The following is an 11,689-nucleotide window of genomic DNA, read 5'->3' as shown; positions in this document are numbered from 1 at the left end:
AGAGAAATTTGTTGTAGATGGAAAGTGGAGGATATGTACAACAATATTTTGAAGTTGAAAATTTTCAAATTTACTTTATTTTGTCAAAAAATACAGTTTTAGTAGAAGGTAATCTGAAATTTTTTTAAAACCCCTGCTGGACTCGAACCTGCGACCTACAGTTCAGCAGTCGGTATTCTAACCTACTGAGCTAACGGTTATGTATTTAAATGGAAAAGGAAAAGTCAGATATTGCTGATATCGAATTTTTCATCCATGTTTTTAAAGGAAGTCAGCCATTATGACGATGTAGAGTACTACCTTAAACACCACTCTGATTCCACGCACAAGTACTCTGAAGTTGAAATGAAAAATATGCTGGAGTTCCACATTGACAATATCTTTGTAGTCTTTGGTAATCAGGTCTTCCAACAGTCTGTTGGAATTCTCATGGGCACGAATTGTGCTCCTTTGTTGGCTGACCTGTTTTTATATTCTTTTGAAGCAGAATTTATTCAAAAACTTCTACGTAAGAAGAAATAATCTCTTGCTGTGGCCTTCAATGCAACATTTAGATATATCGACGTTTTATCTATTAACAATAATAATTTTCATTCATATGTCGATTCGATATATTCTTGTGAAATCGAAATAAAAGACACCACAGAGTCGTCCACTTTTTATTGGAAATAGATATTAACGTCAAACATTTTTTTAAATTTTATTTTAAAACAGATGTTCTCTTTTGAGTGTTTATGTTGATTTGATGCTCCATAAAAAAAAAGCTTGAATTCATTTTCTGGATAAATAGTATTGTTTTCTATTTCAGAATATGTTCTCTTTGGTTTTTTAAACAAGTTTTTTAGTTGTACGCTTTGACATCCATATCCTGGTCTAAAAGCTGATAACATATCACTAAAAAGGTAATTCAAAAACTCCGATAATTGATTATGAATAACTCTTTCAAATATCTTTGACAATGTAGTTGAAAGGTGAAGATAAGAACAGTGATTAATCTCCTATAAGGAAAACAAACTAGAGAATTAGACAAACATGGAGCTCTGGATATACTAGAGGTAGAGAATTAGACAAACACGGACCCCTGGATATACTAGAGCTAGAGAATTAGACAAACACGGACCCCTGGATATACTAGAGCTAGAGAATTAGACAAACACGGACCCCTGGATATACTAGAGGTAGAGAAGTAGACAAACACGGAGCCCTGGATATACTAGAGGTAGAGAATTAGACAAACACGGACCCTGGATATACTAGAGGTTGGGTCAGGTCTGTGGTTTACCCTTTTCTAAAATACTTCTCCTGTGTAAAGGAACAGTATGTGCTACTTTCAAACGGCCAGGTAAAACATTTTGAAAAAAAGCAGAAATTTACCGGGTTCAAAATGGGTTCATGCCAAAGTTCGATAATTTTAGCTGAAATGCCATCAGTACCAGTAGCCTTCTGTAAGCCTAGCCTGATAATATATTTGCTAACAAAACTATTGGCGACAGGAAAAACAAAGTTTGACACAAAGTTGCACTCTATCTTTATCATTGACCCTCTCACAAATTTCCATAATGCTAGGAGAGTCACTGTTTACACCCACAGTTCTTAGCAATAATAACGAAAAAGGTATTGAGAGTACTCTGACCAGGCACAAGACGTTGGATTACTCTCAGTATGATATTTTTCTGACATCTGTACCTTTGTTCGTCAAAAATGGTTTTATGGTCGGCCAAAAATGTCCACTTGTCGGTCAGCCTGCGCATCGTTCTATGAAATACTGGTTTACATATTGGGATTCAATTTTTGTATCGTAATTTCTTTGTTTTCTAAAATTTTACCAATTTTGAGTGATTTCTTTGAAATGTATAAATCATACAGTTGTTGCAACTTCCAGTCTTTTGTTCATGAAGGACAGTGGTTTTGTTTCTTCAATATTGTTCTTTTCTTCATTGGGATGTGTTTATTGATTATACGAGACAGATCATGAAAATGGTTGAAAACAGTATTTGTGTCCTCTTTCAGAAGTCCAAAAAGTTTCTTCAATAGATCTACGACTTCCATATAATTAGCTGGACTGAAATGATAATAATTGTAAACCTCGCCTATCCAGCAATTGAAATTATAATGATTTGATATAATTTGGGGTTTATCATAATGAATTCTTTTTCTTCTCCCTCGATGTATTTTTTCTCAGTCTTTTACAAGAGAAAACATGTTACGTTTTCTCTTTTGGTACTGTGGTAACTCTGCTCTTGTTTGTTGTACTACTCGCTCGGCCGAGGATGCGAGTCTTTGGTTGATCACTGTTTAGGACCGTCATTGTCTTCACAATGGGCAATCACATTCGCCCATGTACGTCATAAACGATATTGTAGTATTCACTGAGTCATCGCCACCACACTGTCTTTTATTCTCATACTTATGATATGGGCTTCTCATTTTCTCCTCTGTCGCCTTTTTTGAAATAATAAGTCCATTTCTGAGGATCCAGATCTGCTTTAGGGGGGAGGGGTGTTGTGTTGAGACTATATCAATATTTAAAGTAAAAAAAAAAGCCTCGAATAAGACTGCGATCCTTGGTGTCTGATTGATAACTGAGAGTAAATCACGTTATTTGCCCCCCCCCCCTCCCCCGTAACTATATCGTGATCATACCTAAAGTAGTAATATTTGGAATAATAACATAGATGGACAAGAGATGTGTGGCGACCAACGTCTCGCATGAATATCTTTGAACGATAGTTTAAATGTCCGCTCACCTGTACAGACCACGGGTCAGAAAATGTTGACACTTACTTCTGCAATCTGCATACCTTTCTTTATACATGTATACTAATGACTGCATTCCAACGACATCAAACGTTCTTGTGAAGTCGGCAAAACCCGTACACTAACAACGTCACACATTCCACAATTTTGGCGCTTGTTCTAGGAGTTCTAGTTTGTCACTACTGATCTTGGACATGCATATATATCGAAGCAAAGGTGTGAAGTTGAGAGAGCGATGTCAGTTTCACACCCTTGCCTTTGCAAAGAAGAAAGGGACAAGTATCGCGGTCAAATCACCATGCTTGTTGCATCTTCAGTCTAGTCAGTTGCTTTATTGACGATTACCAAACATGAGGCGTACACCATAAATTAACATCATATACTAGTATCTATAACATAATACACATTCTCAGATCAAATACAATGTGTCCTGATTTCTCAATTCAGTGTCCCTTAGTTTAAATATAAATCCTTAGTTCCTCATTCAAATATTGACAAAATTGCTTTGTGAATGTACAATTTTCAGGATTCATGAGACTTTCTATGGAATTTGCATTCAAATCACCCACATGTTCTGAATATTTATTCCTAAGTGATCGTATTTTGTACAAAATAATAGTAAGTGTTTCTCATCCTTAACTTCATTCGAGCAGAATTTGCAAAATATATTAGATCGTGGAATTGGAGGTTTACAGTATCTCCCAACCTCAATATTGAGGGAATGTGCACTTAGTCTTAGTGTAGTAAGTAGAGATATGTAATCTTTTGGTAATGCAATTTGAAATTATAATTGTACTTGGCTATAAAATACAAGTTTTCCACAATTTGTTTGTTTTATGTTATTGAATTGATTAGATATTTTATTTTCATAATAGTTTCTTAATTTATTGCTAAATGTTTCATAGGAAATCTCTAAAGAGGAAAGTCCAATAATCTTTGTAATAATACTACAGTGATTTAGTCATGCTTGAACTAGTTTTTATATGAGATAACTTTTCATCCTTTTTAAAAGCATCAATTAACAATGGGTTATTATTTTGGGATGCAAATTCCATATCCTTTAACCTACAGTAATATTTAAACATTGATTCACGTATCTTAATGTGTAAAGAATATATACCTAATTCAGAAAGTACTGCAACATTAGAAGCTTTCTTATGAACACCTAGTGTCTTTCAAAATAGTATTTTGTATTTTCTCAAAAGGCAACCTTGGCTGGCTATTTATGTCAGTCTTAATATCAGTAATCCAGATTTCATATGAATATGTAACAATAGGTTATAACCTAGAGAGCCTGATACATTTTAAAATATACTTTGACAGAAAGATCATTTGTAAAAGGTATTTTAGATTTAACTGAATAAAAAGCTTTTCTAGCTTTATCATCAAGGCTAGCACTTGCTTGTCTTAAACTTCCATTTGATGTAAATATTGATTCTAAATATTTATAATCATTAGTTATTTCAACAATATCTCTTCCAAAATAAAAACAAAATGGTTCATTGTTAATCTTTCTCTTTGAGAAAATCATAACTTTTGTTTTATCCAGATTTACACCCAGCCTCCAATGTTTGCAGTAATCCTGTAACCCATTTAGACAATGCTGAAGACTAGATGAGGACTCTGAAATCAGTATTGAGTCGTCTGCAACAAATAGATGATTGATATGAGTAGTACATGTATTTTGTATTGCAGGTTCTCTAAATCTAAATATTCTTGAAAATCACCAATAAATATGTTGAAAAGTGTCGGACAGAGATTATCGCCTTGTTTTAACCCGATATTGGTATAAAATGGCTCACTCTCATAATCACTCAAAGTCAATAAAAGCGTGCAATCGATGTCGCCGGCACTTTATTAGAAAATAAGCTATACCAAATCATATATTTTGTGTGCTATACATTCATGGACCCATAGCCTCCCTAGGCATGGTATACTTTTTATTTCCCCTTTACTTATAAACTTGGTAGGAAGCGTAGATACCCTAATTTTGTAACGTACGTGACTGTCGCCGACTCAATTTTTAAAATTGAACAAGCAAATATAAAAATCTGAGAGCGTGTTTTTAAATTTTCTTTGCGTTAATATCATTTGTATTTCCTAAATTTTCATTCAATAAAAGTTTAACAACTTTTGCGTATGATTTTAAGCAGTGGTGTATATATTACTCCACGTCGCCAGATTATATTATGTGATCATAGGGTCAATTAAACACCCAATGTATGGACAAAGATTTCGTATTATCTTTATGTTTTTGATCTATTTTGGCGCTAAAATATTCAAAAACTGTGTGAAAATATTCATCAAGCGATATTTGGATGTGGCATTGAGAAGAAGTCATCATATTCTCAAAATTTTGAATTCTGATTTTAGAAATGTAACATACGATACACTAATTTTTTTTATGAAAACGTATTTGCAGAGCAAATGTTACCCCTTTTATGAAAATCTCGTAGTGTACAGAGAATGAAAATATAAACATTTCTTTTGCAGAAGTCATTGGTTGGTCTGAAATTTGACAGACGTGTCAAGATGTAACATTCGTGATGTAACATTCGTTACCGAGAAATTAATTAAAGGGAATGATAGAACAATTTCCAGCGTATTTTTGCTCTCTCTCTGCATGATGTGGTATACGACATGAACGTCTACTATGAACATTTGAGTTTGAAAGTCAATACGTGTTAAACTTTGAGAATTAGGATTAATTTTCTCTTACGGTAAGTACTGTTACAACAACTGCAATGTTTGATATACAATATTGATTAAGCAGATGAAATGTTTTGGTCTGAATTTGTTCTTCTGATATCAAAGAATGTATATCGTATTCCAAATATCTCGAAATTCTTCTGGTGTAAGAATTACATTGAGTAGAATGCTGGTAACATACGTTACTCAAAGTAACGTATGCTACTTAATGAAATGCTTGATTCGACATCAAATATTGAACTACATATTGACAAAATATCATCATTAATGATATGTTTGTTGAATATCAACTATGTTATGAAGAAACAAATGTGTTATTGTTTCCGTATTCACTAGCATATACAGATATCCTCTGCAAGAAATACAGGCCATGTTTTCCTCTGCTCCTGTCCTATTTATGATACATGTAACTATGCAACTCTACATTTATCAATTTGCTAGAATTCAGCATCTTTTCATAATATATCTTAGAAATGAAGGGACTAATCTCTGATGATTGTTCTATGCAATCTTATAGAGAAATCATTCAAAAATATTTTATCTGAGTGTAACATATGTTACCACAAATTCCGTTACGTAATATTATTCTACTTGTTTTTAATTTTTTATTTATTTTTTTCAGAAATGGCGCTTGTGAGAGTAGAAGTACAGAATAACTACCATGAAAAAAAAATGTATTAAAACATAAGAACAACCATGAAAAAATGTTTTCGAAATAATATTATATGCTCCCCTTGTGGCAATACTGAAAAGGTAGAATGTCTGTATAGACAGTGAAAATAAAGGTTTAACTACCGGTCAAAGGCTACCATAATGATACATGTAAGTTTTGCCTCTCAAAATACTTATAAGCAACTGGTCATTTGAGTAATTTTGTATGACCTTTGACCTTGTGACTTGGAATCCAATGGGGGTCATCTATTCATAAGGGGCACCAGTGTTTCAAGTTTGATGTCTATCAAGGAAAGATTTCTCAACGGACAATAGCGTATGTCCAGAGTAGTTTAACCGTTGTCCTTTTGACCTCAAAATTAATAGGGGACATCGTTAAATATTCATTCATAACACCGCGTGGTGGATCATACTGACAGTTTCTATGGAAAGGTATTCCAAAATAAGCAACAAAAACATAAGATTCGATATACATTTAATTAAAATGTTGGGAAATTAAACATTTTCTTTATATTATTATTGTAAACAGATTGTTAGAAATGGGTACATATGATTCTTTCCATTTTTTGAATAGAAATGATGTGTTTATAGTAATGAAAGGAAAAATAAGAAACATACGTTACTTTCATTGTTTATTATAACAAAGAGCAATCCAGGTTTCAAAACATGTGTCTGTTATTTCTATAAGAATCATGAGCATTTAAATAGCGAAACATCAATCTATCACTTTTGTTTTAATCGCACATTTATTGCAAATTAACAAATTCAGAAGAAAAGACACATCTGGTAAAAAGTTTTGCTTGTCTACGTTATATTTCTATTAAAATTGGTATTTCCATTGAATTAAGTGATGTCGTTATGATTTTGCAACATCAATCGTAAAGAATAACTGATGGTGGCATCGTTTTGGCACAATATTTTCATGGATGTAGTGTTGTGTAAGTGTTGAAACATACGTTACATAATTATAGCGCTACTTCATTTACATACAAAAAAGCTATCGTTCTATATCTATTGCTAGTCTTTTGTTTTCATGTTTCATACATATTGAACTGTTCGAGAATATTTGTTAATCAATTTTATTTTTTGCCATTTCAAAGATATTGAAAGTGATATCTAGTCGTTTATTTTGCGCTCTTAAAATCTTATTGCTGACTTTTACAGCAGATAATTTCTTGTTGTGTTGATTAAATATTTTCTTTGAAAACCTGTATTTATTGTCTTTCGCAAATTAGAAAAATATATGCTCAGTCAATTCCAATACAAATTATGGAATAATACATGAAAAATTAATGTTTATCTTAAATATTATCATGTCAAGGACTCAGTAACGAAGGTTACATGTGAGAAAAATCTCGAAAAATATACCATACTTTGACCTACTGTAAAAAAAAATCTGTCATACTTAACTTGAAACAATTTGAGGTGAGTGTTCAACAGATATTTACCATTAATAAACGCATGTTACCATATATATTTTGAATGGTCGATAAACTATGATTTTGAAACCCTCAATTGCACGCTTTTATTGACTTTGGGTGAATAAATATCGTTACAAGCACATTTAGTTGATGAATACATATCTTGTAATATTTTTGCAAACTTGCCCCTATTCTCCCTTTTAACAATTCCAGTATCATTGCTGATCTCCATACATAGTCATAAGTTTTCCTAAAGTCAGTTATTTATATCAATGAAATAATGATCGTGTCTTCGTGTATATTGCAGGATAACCCCCGAGGTCGAGAAATGTCCTGAAATACAAAAGCCGAGGCGTTTCGAGACTAACAAGGTTATCCTGTAACATTAGAAGCTTTCTAGGGCTCACGGCGGGTGGACCGGTCGACAGGGGGTGTTTACTTCTCCTAGGCACCTGATCCCACATCTGGTGTGTCCAGGGGTCCGTGTTTGCCCAAGTATCTACATGTATTTTGTATTGCTTATAGGAGTTATGAGATTGATCACTGTTCGTTATCTCCACCTTTCATACACGAAAACAAGAACTTTATTTCTATTCTACTACGGCTCAGAAACGTTTTCCTTTGGAGATACGAATTAGGTCACTGTGACGTCACGGCAGTTTCCAAAACGGCTTACATTGCTGTTTTGCTCACGATTCAAAATGGTTAGATGGTTGGGGTATTTTAAATCTATTTTGAATATTTAGTTCCATGGATTATATCAATTGCTTTGAATACACAGTTCAGGAAAAACTTTTCTGTGCTTCACCATGTTTACATGTCATTGTGTATCGCTCTCGGGATGCAGACGATTAGTTAGTGTTCTTCAGTCATTTATGAATTTGTTTTACAACATACATTGATTAATTTATACATGACTATAACATTGAATTATCAGTCATCGACTAAGTGCAAGCGAGAAGAGTATCAATTTCCTCATAATCAGTTATTACGTATAAAGGTATATCGCAGAATAATGACCGCGACATTCCTCTGCAATAACATGGTAGAACCATTGTTACAGCCTTTCACTACACACAATGCGATTGAGAATAAGTCAGCTCTTGATCTGCAAAATCCTGGTGTTTTCATTGGTCAACTATGTTGGCAGTTTAGTGGGTGTTGTGCAATCAGGGTTTGGGTCTAAAGTGCATGGATATTTCCCCCATAAACATTGTACATGTAAATTCCGATGTAAAATTTTAAATCCTTATTGTGCTCCCAACCTGACCCAAGATGTGATTACATTGTGAATAAACTTGAATCTACACGACAAGAGGATTCAATTTGCAATATATTTCTATCAAGTTTGAACCCCCTCTTGAGGCCTCTTCCTGATTTGAGAGTGTTTGCATGTTGATACATAATACCATTGAATTTTCTTGGATCTTCGTTACGTAAGTCAGGTTCTACTGTATGACTTTTCTGGTTCAAAGGAAGATTATCTAAACATCCCACCATATTTTCCAAATGTCTTCCTTTGGAAAGGAACATGGTACGTCGAACACCTTATGCTGCTCTATATCAACTTACTGTCAGTGACGCTTTACACGTGCTTTACACGTATAGGACAGTCAGTACCGAGGTATATTTATCCCTGTTTGTCACTGGTTAGCGTCTGGAGTGTACCCAGCTTCTCTTTTGTTCTTTTATTTCGACTTCCACAGTTCATCGCCGGGTGACTTTGGGCCTCCATCTATTCCATTTTATTTAATGACCAAGTTAGAGCTGTCTTGATGATCAGTGCTGTCCGAGTTTCTTCTGAGTACGTCGTCAAGGCATTCCATCGTCTTCTGGTGATGGCTGTGGCCGTGTCCTCTTGTTGGCATCTGTCGAGGTCCTGGTTTGAGATAACATTTGGCAAAGTACCCTACGGATCTTCCCCAAGGACTTTGTATAAACCTTTGACAGCTGTTTTATGTTACTCTCGGTCATCCGTTCATATAAAGGTAGAATATAACTGTTGTACAATTTAAATGTCGTCCGGATGGTTTATTGGCTAGGTTTTAAAATGCGCATAGCTGGTAGGTCGTTAAACGCTACTGTTGTCTTGGTGGATTTCTGCTGGATATCAGTCTCTGCACCACCAACTGTTCCTATTTTACAAACAAATCATGAATTGATAAAGGTTTTAGTTCGTTCTAATGTGACTGCTGGCGGGTTCTTTACGTTCGGGGGAAGGACGTCTGTATTTGGGGGATAATCTTCAATTATAAGTATCTTGCATACTTGTGGAGTCTGGTATTTTTTTTAAGGTGATGTCATCAGCGACGTCTTTAAGTATGGTAAAGGTGTCTCATCTGATGCCTCATGGAAGATGTTATATCTTATGACCCAGACAATAGCTATGATGAAGAGCGTGATGACATACAGTCTTGACAGACCCCTGTTTTACTTCAAACTCGATGTAGCTGTTTCAAACCCTGCATCTGAAGTCGACATAGAAACTATTGATGATGTCCATTAAATGCGGTGGGATGCCATATGATCGAACAATTTTCTACAGACTTTCTCTATGAATACCGTCAAAGAGTTTCTCGAAGTCAATATACTAGTATACAACTGCCTTTACCATTTTATGCACTTTGTATGATGTTGCTCAGTAAAACTGTTTGGTCCATACATCCTCGTTGTAAACCCTGCCTGTTCTCATCTAAAGCGATGAAATTTCACAGTCTTATTTGGGACGAAAAGTAGTGTTATGCCACGTCAAAATAATGCAGTCATTCAAGTTGCCTTTCTATATTATCACATTGTTGACTCCATGCTTTCATCCCTCTGGTATGGTGTAGGCGTCCCAGATGTCATGGAAAATCGGCTGTAAAATGTTGTCTGCAAGAATGGCTCTGTTTTGAAGAATTCCTCTACGAGCTTTTCCGGACTTGAACGGTTTTTAGCTCAAGTGAGCTTTTCTGATCACCCGTGTTCCGGCGTAACATTTTTGACTTCTCAAAAACCACTATGCCAATTTCAACCAAAGTTGACACAAAGCATCCTTAGGTAAAGGGAATTTTAAGTTGTTTAAATAAAGGGCCAGGCCACCTTCCAAGGGGAGATAATCAAGAAAAGGTAAAAATAGGGTAGGGTAATTAAAAAATCTTCTTCTTAAGAACCACTGGGCCAGAAAAGATGAAATTTATCGATAAGCTTTATTAGGTAGTGCAGATTCTAAATTGTTAAAATCCTGGTCCCCGGGGGTCGGATGGGGCCACAATAGGGGATCAAAGTTTTGCATACAAATATATAGGGAAAATCTTCTTCTCAAGAACCACTGAGCCAGAAAAGCTGAGATTTATATGAAAGCTTTCTGATATAGTGCAAATTCAAGTTTGTTAAAATGATGGCCCCCGGCAGTAAGATGGGGCCACAATAGGGGTTCAAAGTTTTACATACAAATATATAGGGAAAATCTTTAAAAATCTTCTTCTCAAGAACCACTGAGCCAGAAAAGCTGATATTTACATGAAAAGCTTCCTAACATAGAGCAGAGTTAAGTTTGTTCAAATCATGGCCCCCTGTGGTAGGATGGGGCCACAATAGAGGATCAAAGTTTTACATACAAATATATAGGAAAAATCTTCTTCTCAAGAACCACTGAGCCAGAAAAGCTTATATTTACATGAAAGCTTTCTGACATAGTGCAGATTCAAGTTTGTTCAAATCATGGCCCCTGGGGGTAGGATGAGACCACAAGGGGGGGGGGATCAAAGTTTTACATACAAATATATAGGAAAAATCTTTAAATATTTTCTTCTCAAGAACCATTGGGCCAAAGAAGTTCACATTTACATGAAAGCTTTCTGACATAGTGTAAATTCAAGTTTGCAAAAACTATGGCCTCCAGGGGTTGGTTGGGGCCATAATAAGGACTAAGGTTTTACATGCAAATATATATAGAAAGTCTTCTGATATGGACCAAGGTGACTCAGGTGAGCGATGTGGCCCATGGGCCTCTTGTTTTTTTATTGCGGAGATAATTTCTGAAATTTGTGGTTGTTAAATGTTGATATCCACGACTGTTTCTGGATTACAGATCGCACGTTCTCGAGTTGGACGGGGTCTGATTAACTTTAAAATGTTCCCTTCATCGT

Source organism: Ostrea edulis, chromosome 2 (assembly GCF_947568905.1).
Source record: "Ostrea edulis chromosome 2, xbOstEdul1.1, whole genome shotgun sequence".
Taxonomy (NCBI): domain Eukaryota; kingdom Metazoa; phylum Mollusca; class Bivalvia; order Ostreida; family Ostreidae; genus Ostrea; species Ostrea edulis.
This window is presented reverse-complemented; position numbering follows the sequence as displayed.